The 21,402-nt window shown below is 40.1% G+C and overlaps 1 long non-coding RNA gene across 2 annotated transcripts in view; it reads right to left on the bottom strand.

The window, feature by feature from the left end:
- The window catches only part of LOC135200299 (uncharacterized), a 444,923-nt gene extending 430,967 nt beyond the window's left edge, over nucleotides 1–13,956 (bottom strand). For both annotated transcript variants that reach the window (XR_010311252.1, XR_010311253.1), the window contains exon 1: nucleotides 13,691–13,956. This is a non-coding gene — a long non-coding RNA (uncharacterized LOC135200299). The remainder of the gene's footprint in view (nucleotides 1–13,690) is intronic.
- Between the last annotated feature and the right edge of the window lie 7,446 nt (nucleotides 13,957–21,402).

Below are 21,402 nucleotides of genomic sequence, written 5' to 3'. Positions count from 1 at the left end.
GAATCCCGGAGGAGAATTCCGATTGAACCGAGGACAATAAATTTTAATCTCGAACATATGGATCACAAAGTATTATGTAAATTACAGGATATGATGCCTCAGTTATGAATTTAAAAAACATTTAATATACATCTCTCGTCACTACAATGATTTCTTCTCATTTTCTTAACGGCCGTAGTTGTTGAAAACATCTAAAACACTTATTACGAGTATATACCGGTTATCTTTCCCATATGAACTGCAAGCCTTGGTAGTTCACAGCTTTCAGTAACTTTATCCGAAGAACTCGGAAGTTCTCCATGACGCCTGGCTGGAGTCTACGAGAGAACCTCTTCCTAGCTTTCGGCTTCCGGGAAGCCACCTATCACTCAAGACTTCAAATAACGACCTACCTCGTAGTTCTCCATGTTGAAAACTAGAGACATGGCGTTTGCATTTGGTGAACTTCAAGATTTGATTAAGGTTGAAAATGAAGCGTGTAATCTAAGATGTTGTAAGAATATATCTGCTATATATTGTAATAACATCTTAGAATTTCGTACATGGTTTACACCCAATGAATCGGATTTATTTATCATCATCATCCTAGGGCTGTGGGTGTCGCCATTTCGAAGTGACTTTCCGGAGCTTACAGTGGGGAATGACGGGATTATAACAGTAACTGTGACCCTTCAAACATGTTAAAAGTTTTGACTAAAGTTATCTGAGAGAAACGTTCCTCTTATAGCATTGCCATATCTTCACCCAAGTATTATATCTCCGTATAACGAAAACACCACCTCATTCGTCGTCGTAGTCTATAATCTATAACAACGGGAAAATTGTCGTCTTAAAATTAATTAATTACGGAAGGACGACAGAACTAGCTACGTAGTGAGGCTAAAAATATACAATACACACACACACACACACACACACACACACACACACACACACACACACATATATATTATATATATATATATATATATATATATATATAAATCAGCATTACTTACTTTCCTCAATGAAGCCTTCTTACGGCAATTGTTAAAACTCACCTGAAAAATAAAATGGAATGTTAAAATACAATTCACTGTATATTTTTCATGAATAGCATCATCTCCAAAACATGAATAAATAACAACAACAACAACAACAACAACAACAACAACAACAATAATAATAATAATAATAATAATAATAATAATAATAATAATAGAAAAACCACGCCTCAACATTTAACTAGTATCCCGATTAAATATCAGAAACGATAAGAAATGCTAGATGATCTTTTATTTTTGGGGGGTATCTGGCTAAGAATCAACCCAGTCTTTAAAAATACGGGCTATGGTAGGACACGGAAAATTATTCTGAATAAAATTAGAACTGTTACTAATTTTACTATTTGCCAGAACGCTTCAAAATAAGATATTGGCCGTGATTAAAATAACGGTGGTAAATCAGGAAATAAGAGAGTAGTGTACAACAATGAGGACGAAGCTAGAGACACCACAGCCATCAGCGAAATTTTTACGAACAGCAGGATGTTGGTAAACAATTAATCGTAAACATGTGCTAAACAGATTCTAAAGGATAACTTTTACATAACGGGTGTTTAATTATAAGTCTACCAAAATCTAGACTACGTTTCTCCAAGTAATTAGTAAAGAATAACTAAATCCATGAAGGTATCCCTCCTTCCAAATTTTCAACCTTCAAAATAGTCATTTCAAATACAGAAACTAGTATTTACTGGTTAGTCTCTTCCTTGACGAAATGTAACTTAAGTGGTTGTTACTGTTCCCCCAAAATATTTTGCGTGTTTTCAAATTAAAAGAAAAATCATTGCATTTACCCTTTGTTCCTAGCTAGAAAATATTTTAACACGCTGCAACAAACTTTATTTTATTCTGGTAGTTTTGTACTGGATTTACCCACTACATTATCCCTGGGTTTTTCACCAATTTCAACTTCCTTTTAGCTTCTGCCTAAAACGATGAAAGAGCTGACTCTATCTAATAACACGTCTCCATTAATAATCGTATGAAGGCAATTCCACACAATTAATAGCTATAAGGAGACATAAAATTATAAAAAAATTTATAATAACAGCCGGAAAGGTGAAATATGTAAGTATATATATATATAATATATATATATATATATATATATATATATATATATATATATATATATATATATATATATATATATATATATATACTTATAAATCTCGAGTTTCGCTGGCCTCCCTAAAATGAATATACTCATTCAGAGATAACGAAGTATACATGCAATAAATTCTAAATGTTCGTGAAAAATTTTGTCCTCTACATATATACTTACCTGTGTATATAGCTACACATACTGACAGGCTCAAAATGTTTCATTCGTACAAGTAGGTAAATGCTCGCTAATTTTAATGAACGCCCATCATTTGCCAGGGGCAAAAACAAATACCGTATCGATAGCAACAAAGGAGATATGTGCCTCGCAGATATAAAAAACATGCTTACGATACGTAAAGAACTGAGAGAGAGAGAGAGAGAGAGAGAGAGAGAGAGAACACATGCAATCAATGCTTAACGTGATGAGGAGAGATTGCCTACGGTAACTGAGAGCAATCGGACTCAATCAAGAAGTAATTTAATACCTCGGATCGCTGCAAACAGTCGTTTGAGTGATTAGGCTTAACTACGAAAGGCCATTCAATCAATTGGGTCATTTGACGGTGTAAATCGAAAGAGACGCTTCCAATCTCCACTCGGGAGAGATAAAGGGCTGTAATATCAACGGTTATGACCTTGTCGGCCGGTTAACTCGGATCAGAGGTAGGGACAAGGGACTAATGAACGAGTTACTAGTTGTATTAGATTTTAGTTTTAATAAACAGTACGTCCAGCTGGGGGTGTCAGTATTCAGTAACACTTTTTCAATGTAGAAATCTGTTTATTTGCAATCAAGCTGCCATTATGCCAGCAAGGGTTCTTGCTCATAAGCAGCCCGCAAGGCATTCGATGATGTGAAGGTGAATGGTAAGAACACGGGTTTTTATTGATGGATATGAGAGTGATGGTGGCGGTTAAAAAGGAAATGAAAGGTTGAATAGGTGAGATTAAAACCTCTTTAAACCCTAAGGCACCCGTCAGTAGGAGAATGATAGCAACGAGCTCTGGAAAGTTGTAGATAACCAGCAAGGAAAGATGAAAGAACTGATCTATGTATATGGTGTTACCTACAGCTCGTTCAACGATCACTAAAGTATTACTGTTATATAAAGTATCAAAATAGTCTAAATCAGTGTTGAACAATGCTTTTGAATCCATCTTGCAAATCTAAGTGTTAAAAAGCCCCTTGTTCCTGCCAAACTATGTCATCTACAACAAACAATAGTGAAAAAGAGTTATTCACCCCAAAAGCTCCCTTATGGATGCTAGTAATGAAAAGTCTTTTGTCATTAGGGTAAGTCAAGGAATTTGTGTACCTGAGAGCATCGTGAGACAGCGATGTTAATTAATTCAGTAAATTAATATTTAGCATCAGTTCTTTTTTATTGGATGAAAACCCGACAATAAAATTTGATGATCACGTTATATAAATAACCCTGGGTATTAAAATACCTTTTATACAAATTTTTTCAACTTTTTCCTGCATCCTAGAAATGTTTTGGTCGTTACCAAGTTATGTACATGGGCATCATGCATCATGCAGTAGGGTTAATCTAATGCCTCCGAAATCTGTCACCCGAGGATTAAGATATTAAGGCACGTAAGCCTCTCTCTCTCTCTCACACACACACACACACACAACACGCATATTTAGCACAGAGCGAGCTATTCTTGCTCTTAAATCTAGAAAACTATATTCTGACATTCACCAATTTTGTTAAATATCGAACTGTTTTTTGATGTCTTAGATCGAAAACCCAAACAATGCAATAGAGCACCCATACGCCAGCTACAGAGGTAAATTACAAAGGGACAAAGCTACATCGCTACTGCGAACAGAATTTCCTCTGAAGTACAGTCTTCATTTCATGACACCGGTTTGCTAACATTTGTTTTCCAATGCATAAGTCAGTTTACTAAAGCAGCCGCCCTTGCGAGACATTTTAGCCCATGGCTCATGTGGACAATGGTTTCATAACGTATACGCAGCAGACAATTATGGTTCTAATGAGAAGGTCTCACCAAAGTGATGGTGTCCCTACGGATCAGTTCCCAGTGCCGCCTTCCAATCACTATTCCTAAATGAAGTACGAAGGGACAGGAGTCCTTAACACTACAGAGTATGAAAATGAGAACAAATACATTTTCATTCTTATGAATATACATATATATATTGTTTTAAAAAAATCGTGTTCATATAGACATATTGTCTGTTCTCTCCACATAAATGGATTAGAGTTCAGTAAAATTATCAATGTTGGGTGACTTAGAAGAAATAACAAATTTTCTAATGTTCTAATTTCATGCTGACCATGAAAGCGATTGCATAGTTCAGGATATTTATTTAATACAGAAACATTATACGGATGAAACGGTAAGATGCTTACAACGCTAATATGGTTCAAACCAATTCTATGCCGTGATTCGGGGAATGAAGAATTTGCGCTGTATTAATATCTATTCATAATCCTTAACGCCACGTTTCTGCTTTGATACTTCCTAATAAATGGTAATAATAATAATGACGAAAACGTTATTTGTTGTTACTTTATACACAGGTTTTAGGAAAAACGTTCACCGATATATTCATTGCATTAATTCCGAATTCGCAGAGTTGGTATGCTCGACAATTATTTCGTTGCTTTGTTTCTTGCAAACTCTTTTCAAACTAGAAATAATTCAGATCCATCATTTCATCGAGAATGATACAATTGATTCAATTTGATCATTACTTGATGCTTAGGCCTGGGGACCATTCCGGTTTCTTCTTGGATCTGTTTCAAGTTACCGCGGAACTCTGTCACTGCTATAAATTATCCAGGGCCCTGCTCCCCCAACCCCTGTCTCTCATTCGCATGCATGCATTCAAAGCAACAAAAAAGTGCTTGTATTGCGTTCTTGTGTTTGTGCGCGGGTTGATATGTAAGAAAACTGATGCAAAGACCACGGTGGAAATGAAAATATGCAATTTTTTACAAGCTGGCAATTAAGAACAGAGAGAGAGAGAGAGAGAGAGAGAGAGAGAGAGAGAGTTTAAAACTTACATGAGATTCAAGAGACCAACTTAACTACCCAGTCAAACAATTCACTGGATAGCCGGCAACAAGCTTACAAACACTGTAAATATTTAGCAAAGCCACCCGACCATGCATAAACCTGTCAAGAAAATGCGGCTATAACAAGCTAACAGAGTTAATTCAAACCAAATATTATTTGCGGCTAACGTGGGGACGAATAAATAAATAAAAAATTATTAAAGCTATTGATCATGAAGGGTACTCGCAACTTGTAATTCGACCAGTCCATTTGGTTCTTTCTTAGGATCATCGATTTCATTTCTTCTAGTTTGATAAGGTGCTGAAATCTGAAAAATAATCTAATCTTTTTTCCTAAACAAGAATTGTCTAAGCTCTTCTTTTTTTATATTCAGTTAATTTGAAGTTTTTGGTCACCATTTTTATTTTTTCCTCATTATGACTGTTTGCATTCTGCCCTTTCGACATTCTGTCTTGACATCCCGTTTTTCGCCATCATGGACGTCAACATTCTGACTTACAGCAATCAGTCGTCTAAAAACATTAACAAGTAGCATGCTACCCAATGTAAGATGAAGGAGGCTTAATCAGAGGAGGAAAGAAGGAAAAAGATACGTTGAAGAGCTAAATATTGACTAATGAAAGTGTCCCCAGGAAGTTGCTAAACGGTGTTGCTCAGGCTTTTAAGATTAGAAAATCACCACTATAAGAGTACAAACTCCAACCACACACACACAGTTGGCAAATGAGAGATAAAGCCTTCCTGCTTCTTAGCAGATATATAGGGACAAGGTTGCTAGGCCTATATACACTTCCTTAACCCCAGCAGACGCTGACACCCATTTGCAGGTGGGTCTTCTTTGTAGGGGGGGTAAGGCGAGAGCAATCCAAGAACCTAACCAAATGTGAGGCAAGTGCTGCGCTATTTAGCCAAATATCCCACTTGTGTTACCAAGATGGAATAACATGTTATTCCATCTTGTGTGTTACTGCACTTTCCCAGAGGGAATGGGGGTGGCCACATCGTAAGCGCAAGCGTGTACGCTACAATGAGGTAGAAAGCACATGGGAGACATTTTTCATGACAATAATGTACCACTTTGATTATATATATATATATACATATCTGTGTGTACATATATAAATCAAATAGTGGATTCACTCATCTTCATGTCACAGACGCCACATTAAATACACAACCAACGAGTCCAATAGAAAATAGAGGCATAAACGAAGATCGATCGTTCGAGAGCTTATGGGGCGGGACCCAACGCCTGCAGATAATTACTCGGACATAAAAACATGACAGTACACAGGTAGAACGACGGAAAATGTGCCATAACTAAATATCGTTAAATGAATCTTACAGAAGATAACAAGACGAACGATTTTTTAACCCTTAAACCAAAGAATATAGTTCAGGTGCAACTAAAATAATAAACGATATATAGCGTGAGGTCTTTTATTTTCAATCAATATAAATTCGATTGAGAACCATTCATAAATTCTGAAAGGATTCGGGATCCCCACTAGGGGTCCTCTTTGCAAATATGTACATGGCCACCGTCGAAGAAAGGACCTTTAGAGAACATCTAAAACCTAGGATTTATGGGCGGTACATCGACGATATATTCGTCACAATAAAAGAGCCTGAAGATACCAAAAAACTAGCAGATGCTCTGAAAAGAAACTCAGTGCTCAACTTCACCACAGAGCACAGCCAGCAGAAGACTTTGCCATTTCTTGATGTCCTGGTAAAACAACAAGAAGGACAGTTTAAGACGACCGTTTATACGAAAGCAACGAACGCTGGGCGTTGCTTGAACGCACGCGGGGAGTGCCCGGACGCATATAAAAAGTCTGTTGTGAGTGCGTATGTCAACAGAACCTTCACACACAGCTCATCATGGAAAGATATACATAACGAACTCGACCGAATTCGCCAACTGCTGACAAACAACGGGTATGCAGATCAAATTATCGAAGCAGCAATAAAAAAGAAAATGGACGAATTTTACCAACCCAACACCATGGCGAAAAACGAGGAAAACTTGATTATTTACCATCGTGTACATTATGGGTCTGCATACAAGGAGGATTGCTGCACACTACGCGGGATAATAAACAGAGGCGTAACCCCAAAAGCCCCTTACCATAAAATAAGCCTCAGGATATATAGTAAGCCCAACCTTGTAGCAGCCTTAATAATGAAGAACAGCACCGCTCCGGGGGGACCGAAGGAGATGTGCACGAATGTAGTTTACAAATTTACTTGTCCGGAGGAGGTGTGTAAACCTCACAGCCAAAACTACATCGGGCACACTACAACGACCCTTCGGAGACGTCTGCTGGCTCAGAGAAATCAAGGGGCCATCCATCAACATTACATAGATGTTCACGACAGGAAGCCATCTCTACAAGAGCTCATAGAAGGCACCCAGGTCGTACACAGAGAAGACAACTACGGTCGCCTCTTAATAACGGAAGCAGTGAGCATCGCTATTCAGAAGCCGACCTTGAACGTCCAACAAGAATCGGACCATATACTCCCCTCCAGCAGGAGAAGGAATACCCAAGCCAACAGGGACCAGACAGCGCGCCCCAATCCACCGAGAACATCGCGCCCCTTGGAAGGCATGAGAAGACCCAGCGTCAGCGAAAGTCAAGTAACATCCTTACTCAGGTCGCTGAGACCCCGCCCAACACGAATCAGCAACCGTTAACCAACGTAGACCATTTTGGACATACACACACACACACACACTCAAATTTAAATCATACACATTTATGTATAAACAGAAATTATCTCTTGTACCTTTATGCATGCTATAAAATATATACATATATTTGTACTCCCGTATTTAGATTTCTATATTCATTTTCATTCCTGTATGTAATTTTGTAATTTTTATCTAAAACCAACATGTAACATATTAAATTTTTAAACATACATTTAAGGAAACTCTAGCACATGGCATTGTATTTTGAATATTTATTTAACCACTGTTTAAACTTTCACTCTTATTGTCGCAGTACATATGTCCTTATATTCTTTGTAACTAAAACAACGCCCTTAAGCTGTTAATCCCTAGACTAACCATACCCATACCTCGAGGTCATACCTCCCACACGATGAGATAAATAGGCCGAAAGGTCAGATTGTAAGTCAGTAGTCGCTTGATAATGCCATAAGGCGAAACAGCTGTCGTGACAAAATTCAATAAATGGAAGAAGGAAGTCTGCGTATATTTCACCAGAAATTGACGAACGAGAATCGGAAAAAACTTCGTCGGTATGAAGATACCTGCAAGAAACTTATTGATGCCACTAAAGCAATTGCTTTTAACGTAATATATATATATATATATATATATATATATATATATATTGAATACACATATATACGCAAATACACATTATATATTATATATAGTATAAGTTATACACACACCTTTCCCACTTATTGTAAATTTGGGCTCAGGCTGCTCAAGGTTTAACGAATACCTTGAGGTTGCTAGTCCTATGACTTTCTCCATACTATTTGCCATCCATTAACGTCGACTAATTGTAATGTACATAATTCACTGTACTGTTCATGTTTACAGGGAAGATTGTGCGAATAAGTGTGTCTATACAATGAATTTCCTTTTCTTGGGTAATAATAGGTTTCAACATACTATGCACGCACTCATGCATATTATCAACTTCTTATATTCAGTCATCACGAGAATTCCTACCTTACCTAGGCCTGTAAAACCCATGCAATCACATCACTAAGTACTCTAATATAAAAGTTCCTTAACATCCATACAGGCATATAAGTGAAGTAGTGCGACAGCAAGTTCTCGATCATTGTTAATTGTTCTAAAATACCAAAAATTCAACTTAAGCCTACACAGATGGTTGAAAGACGAATTAAAATAAGTTTTGTCTCAACGCAAAACTACTTGACACCTGACTATAAGAGATATTTGAATAAAGACCTTCTCCCTTTTGTGCTAACATACACATTTCCCGGCATATATATATATATATATATATAATATATATATATATAATAAAACAATTATTCATGACCTAATAATCTTACATACAGACAAGACAACAGACTTAACCGGTAAGGAGAAAAAGGGTTGACTAAAGAGAGCGTGATCTTGTTAAAGCTCAGCTTAGCAATGAGGTCTCCACGTGGCGGTTCTTAACCCAAAATACTGGTAACAGAAAGATGTAAATAACTTGCGGAAGGTGCATAACGTTCTCCCGTTTGAGGCCGGCACAGTGATATTTGGTGTCCTAAATAATTAATAAAATGTTCGAATCAGCTGCCGAAACTCAACTGCTTCGTTGCAGTTTTATTAATATGAAAAATCTATATTAATTTGTATTTTTCCTAATATACATACCGTCGGTCTTGTTATTCTAATACAAGGTTGTTCGGTAGTTAACTACCAGTGGGAGAGGCGATACATTCACTATTCTAATAGCCAGGGCAGTACCAGGGACGGTATCAGAAGAGGGGTGGCAAGAGATGGGGAGTATATATAAAGACCTCAGGTTTATATATTGAGAAAAATACAGATTACTTTTAAAATTTGTCATTTATTCCTAGGCGTACAATAAACCGTCGGTCTTTACACGAAGACTTATTAGTGAGAGGATCGAGTACGTTTCACAAACGATTGGTGATTTGCCTCACCTCGATCTCATTATTATTATTATTATCATTATTGTTATTATTATTATTATTCGCCGCATGGACACATTCGTATGGAATCGATTACCGAAACGGCAACTGACTTGCAAAACACTCTTTTTGTTTGAAACTTTATTTTCTTTTCTCGTTTTGCTACGGAAGTTTAGGTCTGATCCACATGGTTGTTTATTAATGATGAATTATAAAAATAACAGCCGCAAGATAATTATTAAGTATGGTACAAATGAAAATATATGAGTTAGCCACAGCAAATAATTATTGTCAGGTCACTACATCCAAAATACTACATTGTCGTACTCAGCTGTCTTATGAAGCGTCAGTTTGCGGCGGTTTCACTTTCACCTGCAAACCTAGGATCTCTCTTGCTCTCTGTTCCCGTTCCTAAAATATCCCTTCATGTGGCGAACATAAGGCTTACTTACCCTGGGGTTACATCTTAATCCATGCCCGAGCTATTAATTAATTCATGCCCAGATTGTTTGAAGGTATTATGCAGCTCGTTACACTGATCTCCGTATGGAATAGAAAAATAAATGCTACTGTGGGGAGAATTATTTGGATTCTGCTTCGCGAGGGGTTGTTTATTCCCCTTCTCTCCCGAAAAATAGTAATGGCGAGCCCAAAGTGGTTATGCCACACTTCATTAGACCGTCACTGCCCCCAGCAACAGCAAGTTTTTCTTTGAACTCCAAGTCTATTGAATCAAAACGGAACAAGTTTACTGGCATTTTTTGTACCTTTCTGCCAAAGGTAGTACCACCTAGCCATGACTGGCAGTAGAAATGTGTCCAACGTTTGGTGGAAAATGCCAAAAGGAAGACAGTAAACGCGCTCGGTTGTTGTTTTGGACGGAAACTTTAGGCAACGGTTGAAACTTGAAAACCACTACGAATAAAAAACGGAGCCAAGACCGATTAGCCCTAGTTCACACGATGGTAGTCAAAGGTGTATGAATTTTGGGACCCCTAGGAAACTAAACTGGTCTATGCATGCCAGCACGGACCCTTACCTTACGTGTATTAAACTGCTACAGGGTGTAAGAGGCCTGGTATGGGTCTATGAACTCTTGCAATCAACAATTCTGATAAGATGGACCGAACAAGTACGTAGTAGTACAGGTGTATCGGCACGGCAAAGGGAAAGTTGTCTTTGTGGCCTGGTCTCCAAAGGTAACAGGCATTGGTTTGCTTGACCCAAGTTGGAAGTCCCAGTCTTAAACATGGGAGCCAGCACGTAGGGGCAAGGGTGGGGCCACTGGGAACTGGCTCATTCGGACCTTTATCCAGGCTTACTCGGACCTTCACATGATTGACCGATTTTTCTATGCAGTTTTACCTCCTGAACAAGAATTTTAAGTAATATTTATTCGGACAACTGTAATTAACCCCCAGGGCTTCGTACTAAACGGGGCAAAATGCATTTGACGCCCCAATTCCTGGTGGCTTTCGTATTCGCAGGGACGAACGATGCGGAATGCTTATATAGAAATACCCATTGCTATAATATAAAAATATTAGTATGGGTCCGAATCAGCCTAGCAAATGGTCCGAATCAGCCAAGGTCCGAATAAGCCTGCATCCGGGGCACTTACCCAAGCCACACCTGAAATCCAGGACAAAACATGGCTGAGCTCTACTGTATCTGATGAACAACTCTCTGGGTTATGTATACTCAGTGTACATCGTGATAAAAATCATTCTGAACAAGACAGATTTCGTGGAAAAGGTAGTTGAAAAGTTTGGTAGTGACCACAGGTGGTTGCAGTTCCTCTTCAAAAGAAGAGACAAACTTGGAAAAAAAAAAATACATTTAACTACATCACATTGTTCTCCTTCCATTATACAGTACAATCTTTCAGTTAAAGCATATTAAAGGTATCCTTATCATATAATTGCATAATTTTTTGTATGCAGTACATAACTGCGTTATTCTTTCAAGAAATGCTTGATTTCAGTTGAACAGTTTATTGTTGTATGGTGTGTTTACGTTGCATGGAACCAGTGGTTTTCAGTAACGGGTCCAATGGACACACCTCACATTACCGTGATTCATATACATATATCGAGCTACAAATGTCCTTTAATATCTAATTCGCTCTACTTCGGAATTAATATATTTTCATATATGTTAACCAAAGTGCAATTTTTTAGTCGACAATAGAATTTTGTCGGCTCACGGGCTCTTGCAGTGGCGGTGTGGTTTACAGCGTCACTGTGCATCCTGGATTTGTTGGGATCGATGGTTCGCGTCCGTGAGCCGACAAATCTATTATCGACTAAAAAATTCCCCTTCAGTTAACACATGAAATATATTAATTCCGAAGTAGAGCGAATTTCATATTAAAGGACATTTGTAGCTCGATGTTATTATATATATATATATGATATATATATATATATATATATATATATATATATATATATATATTGATGATATTTACTCATTAAAGAAATGCAGGCGTTGATATTGTTTATTGGGATTAACCTGCTCGTTTGAGGGGTCAAAAGTTTGTCTGCTTCACAGATATAGAGGGGCCTCTCTATATCTATGGTCTGCTTGATACTAGAAACAAATCCATTATGTATTAAGATTTGCCCCCCACCCCCTGGAAAAATAGGCTGTAGGCGCCCATGGTCTTAAACAAAATGTGATTCATAAGAAATCAAGGCAACTGTTGAGATACACAAGGTTAAATTATCTAATCCTTCGGGCCAGCTCTTGGAGAGCTGATAATCAGCTAAATGGTCTGGTAAAACTAAGATGGCTATACTTAACTTTATATAATGCGTGGGAGTCTTTTGAAGAAATACCTTAGACATAAAACCATCTTCACCTTCGATGCTTATACCTAGGTCCAACAACCATAGAAAGATGAAATTTTTATCCATCTTTATTAGCTGGACGGTTAGAGGGCGGGGCGGCAATAGAGGCCCACAACAGGCCTCTAAACCCCTTCAACGAACCACACTGAGCCAGGGCCGTACTGCAACAAAGCCCACTAAATCTAAACTAAAACCAACCATTCATTTCAGATTTGGCTAATTGGTGTTGTTATAATACCTAGATGGGCCTACTAACATGGAGAGCGGCAACAGAAAGTGGCCTAGTTACTAACATGGAGAGCGGTTACAGAAAGTGGCCTATCTAAATATTTTGATAATACTATAAACTAGACTAACATTTCGTATAAAGCTAGGCCTATAGTATACATCACTCTACGGGCCTAACAAGGGAAACGCCCGTGCCAACAAGAAGTGTTGGCTTAATACAATACCTATAACATACATCACTAATCTACACCCAAGATGATACTTTGATCCAGTACTTAAGCGTTTTACTTACTGAATAAGAGTTCTTTGCATACATGAAACAAAACGGCTTCTGTAACCTTAATCAAACCTCTAGTATTGCATACTAACTAAGTATTATACTACAAACAAGATAGCCGTATAGTAGGCTACGAGGCCTAAGACATGTCATAAGACTTCGGTCACTGGTTAACTCAACCCTAGTTTTCTCATAGCCATTTACTTCCAAAACGCATTACTTAAGAAAATCACCAATCTGAGCCCGTGAAGGATCGATTTCACTGTAGGCAAAGCTGTAGTGTGATATGAATGAAGCTGTCCCCGGTTGAGTGAGAACTGTCAAAACCTTTTAGTAGGTATGTAATCCATGGTCCAACTTGCTATACATGTCCGAACCCCCCGCCCCACTGTCTCGGAAACTATTAGTTACAGTCAACTTAAAATTAGGATTAATACTCTTTTAAACGTCCTAAAATATCCTACCTGTTATATTTGGCTTCCATCTGCGGAGTATAACCACTTGGCCTAGGATAATCAACTGGCACAAAGCTTCCCGGCGGTAAAATAATTTCAAATTATTCCCAGCCTATACTTTTCTGGGCTTCTACTTCGTCTCAGTTTTTCAAGTGTTTTACAAAAAAGCAAGATTTAGACATGAATCTGCACTAAATATAAAATTTTACCTTTCTGACGAAGTGGCTTTCACACGGATAGACTATACTCGACACATAGACACCTGGTACATGAACACCGACTGAAAGTCTGAAATTGGAGATTTTGAGAATCAGTCTAAACACTAACATACTTTTAACGGCTAACACATATTATAGCACAGCATCATCGTAAATTTTACAACTATGTATACAGTTTCGTGAGTTATAATAAATAAAGTGTAAACTTCGTAAATTATATATAGTACTATATATCCTCTTACAAAAATATTAAAGATAGATTTTACGAGCCATTGTGACGTCATGAAATGATCAACGCTCTGAATTTATTCGTACTTCAGTACCATAAGTGCATAACCTGGACATAAATAGTAAATACAATACACTCAATATATACTATTTGTTTATCACTTTACGCATTATGCTTCAGGTAGTTTTTGCTTTTCGAAGATACTCGTATGGCTAGAACACACGCTATAGGCCTAGTTTGTTTCTACATCTGAAAATGGTTTGAGAATTGAGCTTTTAAGGAAACATTTTCTTTCCCAAAATATGTTGTAAAAAGTACCGTTAATATTTAATGTTAAACCACACTACCATGATTTTATTTTGTATTCTCTCAGTTGTCGGAAAGTAATGCAAAGCTTTCCTTCTACATTCTTTAAGTGAACTAATACGCCGATTTTTTGTTTGTTTGTTTGTATGGTGCTTTTACGTTGCATCGAACCAGTGGTTATTCAGCAACGGAACCAACGGCTTTACGTGACTTCCGAACCACGTCGAAAGTGAACTTCTATCATCAGAAATACACATCTCTCACTCCTAAATGGAATGGCCGAGAATCGTACCCGCGACCACCGAGGTGGGACGCTAATACCATACCAACCACGCCGCTGAGGCGCTCTACGCCGATTTTGGGTGCAAGATGACGGCTTGCGCCTCTTCTCTTGCGCCACCAGTAGTGTATACGAGTCATTAATTTCGTACATTGAGCTTCTCCGTCCAAATTATGGGAATAGGCGCCATCTGTCAGTTCCACTCAACAAAAATGAGTAAGCAAATCATATCATTGACGATAACAAGGGTCTTCAAAGCTCGAATGTCATATACTCGTTTATTGCTTGTTGGAGTTGACACCATACCTGCAAGTATTCTTACTCTTCAAAGCAAGTGTACGTAATCCTCAGCTCCATCTGTCTATTCAAGTAAGTAATCCCTCTAACATAGTTTTTCCGCTTTTTTAGTTATCTTTCTCTCTCGCCTTCTTCACGACCAAACCACCCTCCTGTATTCCTGCTACTCCTACACACGATCTAACCATTTGTCTTGTAACTGCAGCGCAAATACAGTCTTTGTTATCAGTTTCACATTTCCTCGACTCACACCAATCACTGCGTTGAATCTTCTTCCCGCCATTCTTAATCCACACACATTCCTACCGATTGTATGAGCCCACCTTGAAAATTAACATGCACCTTCAACATCAGTAGTCACACCGAAACACCGCCCTTCCTCCTCTCCAAACCTGGCAAATCACAGATTCATGCTCTTCCTAAAATACTCCCTGTCATCATCACCGGATAACCCGTAAAGGGGTAGGCATTATATGACTTGTTGCCATTCTTCTCTGTCCTATGCCCTTCTTCCTGAACTCCCATCAGTGTTAGGTTTTGTTTGTTTGTATAGTGTTTTTACGTTGCATGGAACCAGTGGTTATTCAGCAACGGGACCAACGGCTTTACGTGACTTCCGAACCACGTCGAGAGTGAACTTATATCACTAGAAATTCACATCTCTCACTCCTCAATGGAATGGCCGAGAATCGAACACGCGACCACCGAGGTGAGAAGCTAACACCAAGCCAACCACGTCACTGAGGCGCTGATGTGTTACGTTTTCATCCATCCTATTTATTCATAGTTTCCTGTGTCTTCCTACAGGTCAGCCACTTCCGTACTATATATAGATTTTTTGACCACCTGTTCCCTATCCCTTTCCATCACAAGTCCAAACCTTCTTTTATTTATCTTTAGTTTTATATTTTTCCAGTCACATGATACTACATCCATACACCAACTCCTCATTCTTAGTATGGCCTTCAACTGTACTCGAAATCTCCTCCAATGCCCCTCAATGTTTATGTTCTGTTACCTGGGGGAGAACAACCCTTTTGTACCTATCATGTCTTTGCTCTCTCACGAATGAACATACTTTACCAGCAGTCTAGCTTTCTCTCTTCAAATCATTGATACACACTGGTATCATCTTTCCTACTGGTAAACTCATTCTTTCTCATATATTCTTCATACTAAAAATTGTGTACTTTCATTTATCCCCAGTGTATCCTGATACTAGCTCTGCGCCTTACAGGTAATCCTTTCTGTATAATTTTTAATTTTGCCCAAAATTAGCCATAAGATGGTCACAAACAGGCTTCGCTTTGTCAACTTGAATTGTTACCCAGTCCCACTCGGATAAAAAAAAAAAAAAAAAAAAAAGAAGTCAAACCTTCTGTTATAGCTCTGAAAACTTCTAATTACATTTTCGTGGAAAGGATGTGAGAGAATGCCAACCACAATGAAAAAATCATCACTAATATACCACTATTTGTAGATGAATTCAATAATTCTTTGGTAATGCAATTCAAGGTGTTATACCAATAGAGTTAATATTCCATGTGTATTTTAGGAGACATATTCTCAAAATTTGATTAATTATTTCTCTTTGTTATTTAGGAATACTTTATGACAAGCAATGTAACTCGAAAGTATAGTACCTGTTCATCATAGTTGGATGCTAGAAATTTATCATAAAATTTGTTCACAAATATAAAAAGCTTGCAAATTAAACAAATCAAAATTCTGTTAAAAAGAGCCAGTGTACATCCTTATTCAATTTCTTTTCCACCTTAATTAAAATTTCATTGGATGAAAGAACTAACTGTAAAGGACAAAACAAACATGACCACAGCAATCCCATAAGCTTGTTGCTCAACATAAAAGAAAAAAAAAAGGTCCAGTCCTTATATGTTTAGCCCCATTATAAAATTAGGTGTTTGTATATACATCCAACAAGAAAGTATAGGTTACTATAGTAGATTCACATCAACCATGCATCTCATGTCTAGGCCCGTCCCTTACACGCTCCTGATTGGCTGTTGATAAGCCAATCACAGGTCTGGAAACTCTCAGTCTCTCAAGAGAGTTCACATAGGCAGGATGTATGTCCCACCTCTCCTGAGGAATGTCTCTTTCAAAAGTATCCCTAAAGAGAGGTGGTACATACATCTTGCCTATGTGAACTCTCTCGAGAAACTGAGTGTGTTTCCAGCCCTTTGATTGGCTTATCAACGGCGAATCAGGAGTGTCATAAGGGACTGACCTAGACATCAGATGCACGGTTGATGTGAATCTACTATAGCCACTTGCCCACCCATAAACTGAACATTGGCTGTTCACTCAAGCATATGAAAAAAGTTACAAGGTATCTGCCTATAATATGATGAAACATAAGAAGTGTACTTCAAGAACAAAATACGTACTGCAATGAATAATTAAAAACTTTAAACAATTTTCATTAATAGAATGAATTTGGTTAGTTATTCTTATAGTTGTAGTTTTATAAGCAAACTGAATGAGCAGAAAACAAAAAATAAATAAGACTACTTTCTTAGAGCGGAAAAAAAATGATCAAATTACTTTTTCTTAAAGATAAAATAAATATGGAACGAAGCCCCTTAGGATTAACTAAGACACTGACCTACACCAAGATTCTTCAACAAGCCAAATGACTGTACAATAAAAAAAATGCTACTACAGTACTATTACTATACTACCACCACCACCAAACTAACACTGCAATCTATAATAATTGCATTAAGCATTAAACCAGAGTTCATAATACCTTAAAAACATCTGGAAATGGAATAAATTAAGCCAAAGATCAGGTTAAACAGAATAAAGAAAAGAACTATAAGCAGTGAATCAAGAAGCGCTTCGTGAAACTGTGATTATTTACTGAGTGTATAATCCAGTACATTCAAGGCTTACATTGCTCAAAATATAAAGATGAAAAAACAAATGGTGACCATTCTTTCACATTTCATAATCTTTTGGTGAAGGTGCTATAGTTCAATAAGTTCTGTTCATTTGTTTAATATGCCATCAGAGAGAAGAATAATTTGAAAAAATCAAAAGTTCATGGTGAAAATCACTGTTATTTTTGGAGATTTGGTTATTTAAAGATTAAAATATTCTTCAAAAAATATTTCTAATGCAAAGAATAAAAAATCAATAAAAGTCAGGCTCGCAGCAAGCAACTACTGTACCAAAGATGATAAGCTTATACAAAAAGGTAAGACAGCACAGTATAAAATGACAATTTGTCCAAAATTGCATTTTTCCTAACTATACAAACCTGAGGTCCTTTTACACATAGCCCCACCTCATGCCACCCCTCACTCTGCAGTTTTTGCTTGGGCCAAAAGCAAAAGTGATTTGTTTACCTCCCAGTCGCGCGCGCGGCGCCTGTCGGACAAGCAGTTAACTACCGAACCCCTTGTTCGAAAGCTTACGACCTATCCAGCTGCCGCTAGTACCTTCCTATTGTAAAAGGACCTCAGGTTTGTATAGTTAGGAAAAATGCAATTTTGGACAAATTGTCATTTGTTCCGACACGGCATACAAACCTTCGGTCCTTTTACAATAGGAAGACTCACTTCTTGGTGGGAGGAATCTGAGTCTTTTGTGAACAGACTGGTGTTCGCCCAACCTTGGAAGTCTCCCTGGTCGTAAGAGCGAGGGAGGGATCCAAGCCTCTGTCCGATTGATCGGGGTGTGCACCGCAGGATCAATGGTCAGACCTCTGGACCGAGTACTAAGAGAGAGGCAAGCGTATCTCTTCGTACCAGCAATGTAAGAACTTGTTCCTGTACAGGAGCAAATATAAAGTCATGGGTTTGACTCTTGTAGGCATCCACTTCCCCCCCCCTTGTAGGAGGAAGTGGTGGATATTCTGCTCCTATCCCTAGTGAAAGGGATAGGATGGGGCTCTGTCATATAGCTCACCTGCATCTCGTCCTCATCCAGCGTAGTGACGACCGTGGCCCTCTGCCCACAGGTAGAGGAGGAGGAAAAGATGGGAAGAGGGAGCCAGTCACTCACTCACTCACACATCCATCCACACAGTCACACCAGGACTCGATGCTGTTTTCAGCCTGCGAGGGTCTGGGTTAGCTACACAACTTGTTGAGCAGCCACCAAAACGGGTCCCAAGGAAAAGGTATCCAAGGACCTGTGGGCAATATCCCGAAGGGTAGAAGGACGTAAAGGTAGTCTGGTTAGACCAGAACCCCTGCCTTCAGGACCTGCGCCACGGAGAAGTTCTTACGAAACGCCAACGAGGGGCCAATACTTCTGACTTCGTGAGCTCTCGGACGGGACGTACGGATGTCGTCACTACCATCAGCCTCATACGCCCTCCTGATGACCTCACGCAGCCAGAATGAAAGAGTGTTCTTGGATACTTCTTTCTTGGTTACCCCGGTGCTAACGAAGAGGCGTCGACACTCAGGCCTGAGGTGTCGAGTTTTCTTCAGATAGCGCCGTAGCGCCCTCACAGGACAAAGCAGCATCTCATCCGCATCATTATCGGTGAAGTCCATTAGGGAGGGAATCGTGAAGGACTCGAACCTGTCGTCAGGGACCGACGGTTTCTGAGTCTTCGCAACGAAGTTTGGGACGAAATCGAGCGTCACAGATCCCCATCCCCTGGAGTGTCGTACATCATAGGAAAGACCATGAAGTTCCCCTACTCTCTTCGCCGATGCCAGGGCCAGCAAGAAGAGGGTCTTGAGGGTCAGATCCCTGTCTGACGACTCTCGGAGTGGCTCGAACGGCGTTCGAGTCAAACTCCTAAGGACGAGAGTCACATCCCACGCAGGGGGCCTGAGTTCCCTGGGTGGGCAAGACCTTTCGAAGCTCCTCGTAAGCAAGGAGATCTCGAACGAGTTCGAGATGTCCAATCCCCTCAGTTTCAGGACGAGAGCCAGGGCGGCTCTGTATCCTTTGACTGTGGGGACTGAGAGGAGCTTCTCTCTGGCGAAGAAAAACGAGGAAATCCGCTACCTGCTGAAGAGTGGCTCTGAGAGGAGATAGACCCCGTCTACGACACCAACCACAGAAGACGGCCCACTTCCCCGGCTGGTACACAGCTGCAGAGGACTGACGGACGTTTCCAGCCATCTTTGTTGCTGCGCTACGAGAAAAGCCTCTCGTTCGCAAGAGATGGTGGATAACAGCCAGCCGTGAAGACGTAGGGACTGGACTGCTCGGTGGTACCGCTCGACGTGTGGCTGGGCGAGAAGGTTGTGCCAAGGGGGAATCTCTCTCGGTTCTCCTGCGAGAAGAGCCAGCGGTCCGGATACCAAATGGCCTGTGGCCAGTTGGGAGCCACCAGGATCATCCTGAGATTCAGGGTGACCAGTGCTCGACTGATCACCTTGCGAATCAGGCTGAACCGGGGGAAAGGCATAGACGAAGAGGTTGTCCCACGGGTGTTGAAGAGCGTCCTCTGCAGCTGCCCATGGGTCCGGCACGGCTGAGAAGAACACCTGGAGCTTCCTGTTGTGCCGGGTGGCGAACAGATCCACGACTGGTCGCCCCCACAGGTCGAAGAGCCTTTCCGCCACGTCCTGGTGTAGAGACCACTCGGTCCCTATCACCTGATCCCGACGGTCTGGCCGAGCGTGTCTGCTACTACATTCCTCTTCCCTGGAATGTAGCGTGCCGACAGCTCTATTGAGTGTGCCTCGGCCCACTCGTGCACCTGCCGAGTCAACTGGTACAACGGGAGAGACACTAGGCCCCCCTGTTTGTTGACGTAGGCCACTACCGTGGTGTTGTCGCACATCAACACCACTGAGTGTCCCATCAAGCGGTCCTGGAACTCTTGGAGAGCGAGGAACGCTGCCTTGAGTTCCAGTACATTGATGTGAAGGTGCTTGTCGTTCTCGTCCCCCACTCCTGAAGTCAGCAACTCCTCCAGGTGTGCGCCCCATCCCTCGGTCGATGCGTCTGAGAACAGCTGCATGTCCGGGGGGGGAGTGCGCAGAGGGCACTCCTCTTAAGAGGTTCCTGTCGTCCAGCCACCAGGCTAGGTCCTGCCTCACCTCCGGTGTCAGTGACACTGGAAAGCTTGTGACCAACTCTCCTTTAGTCTCCACTGAAGAGACCGCAGGTGAAGACGCCCGTGAGGGACTAACTTCTCGAGTGACAACAGGTGTCCGATCACGACTTGCCATCGCTGAGCTACCTGTTTTCTGCCGAGACAGGGGAATGGTTGGCTGCCTCCCTGAATCTGCTGATCCGCGAGTCTGCGGGAAGACTCACCCTGCTACCGTGTCGATCAGCATACCCAGGTACTTCATCCTCTGCTTGGGCTCGAGATCGGACTTTTCGAAGTTCACAACGATCCCCAGATCGCGACAGAACTCGAGCAGTCGATCCCTGTCCTGTAGCAACTGCG

The sequence above is a fragment of the Macrobrachium nipponense genome, chromosome 26 (genome assembly GCF_015104395.2).
Source record: "Macrobrachium nipponense isolate FS-2020 chromosome 26, ASM1510439v2, whole genome shotgun sequence".
NCBI lineage: Eukaryota > Metazoa > Arthropoda > Malacostraca > Decapoda > Palaemonidae > Macrobrachium > Macrobrachium nipponense.
Note: the sequence above shows the minus strand (reverse complement) of the source record. Positions and strands in the feature narration are given on the sequence as shown.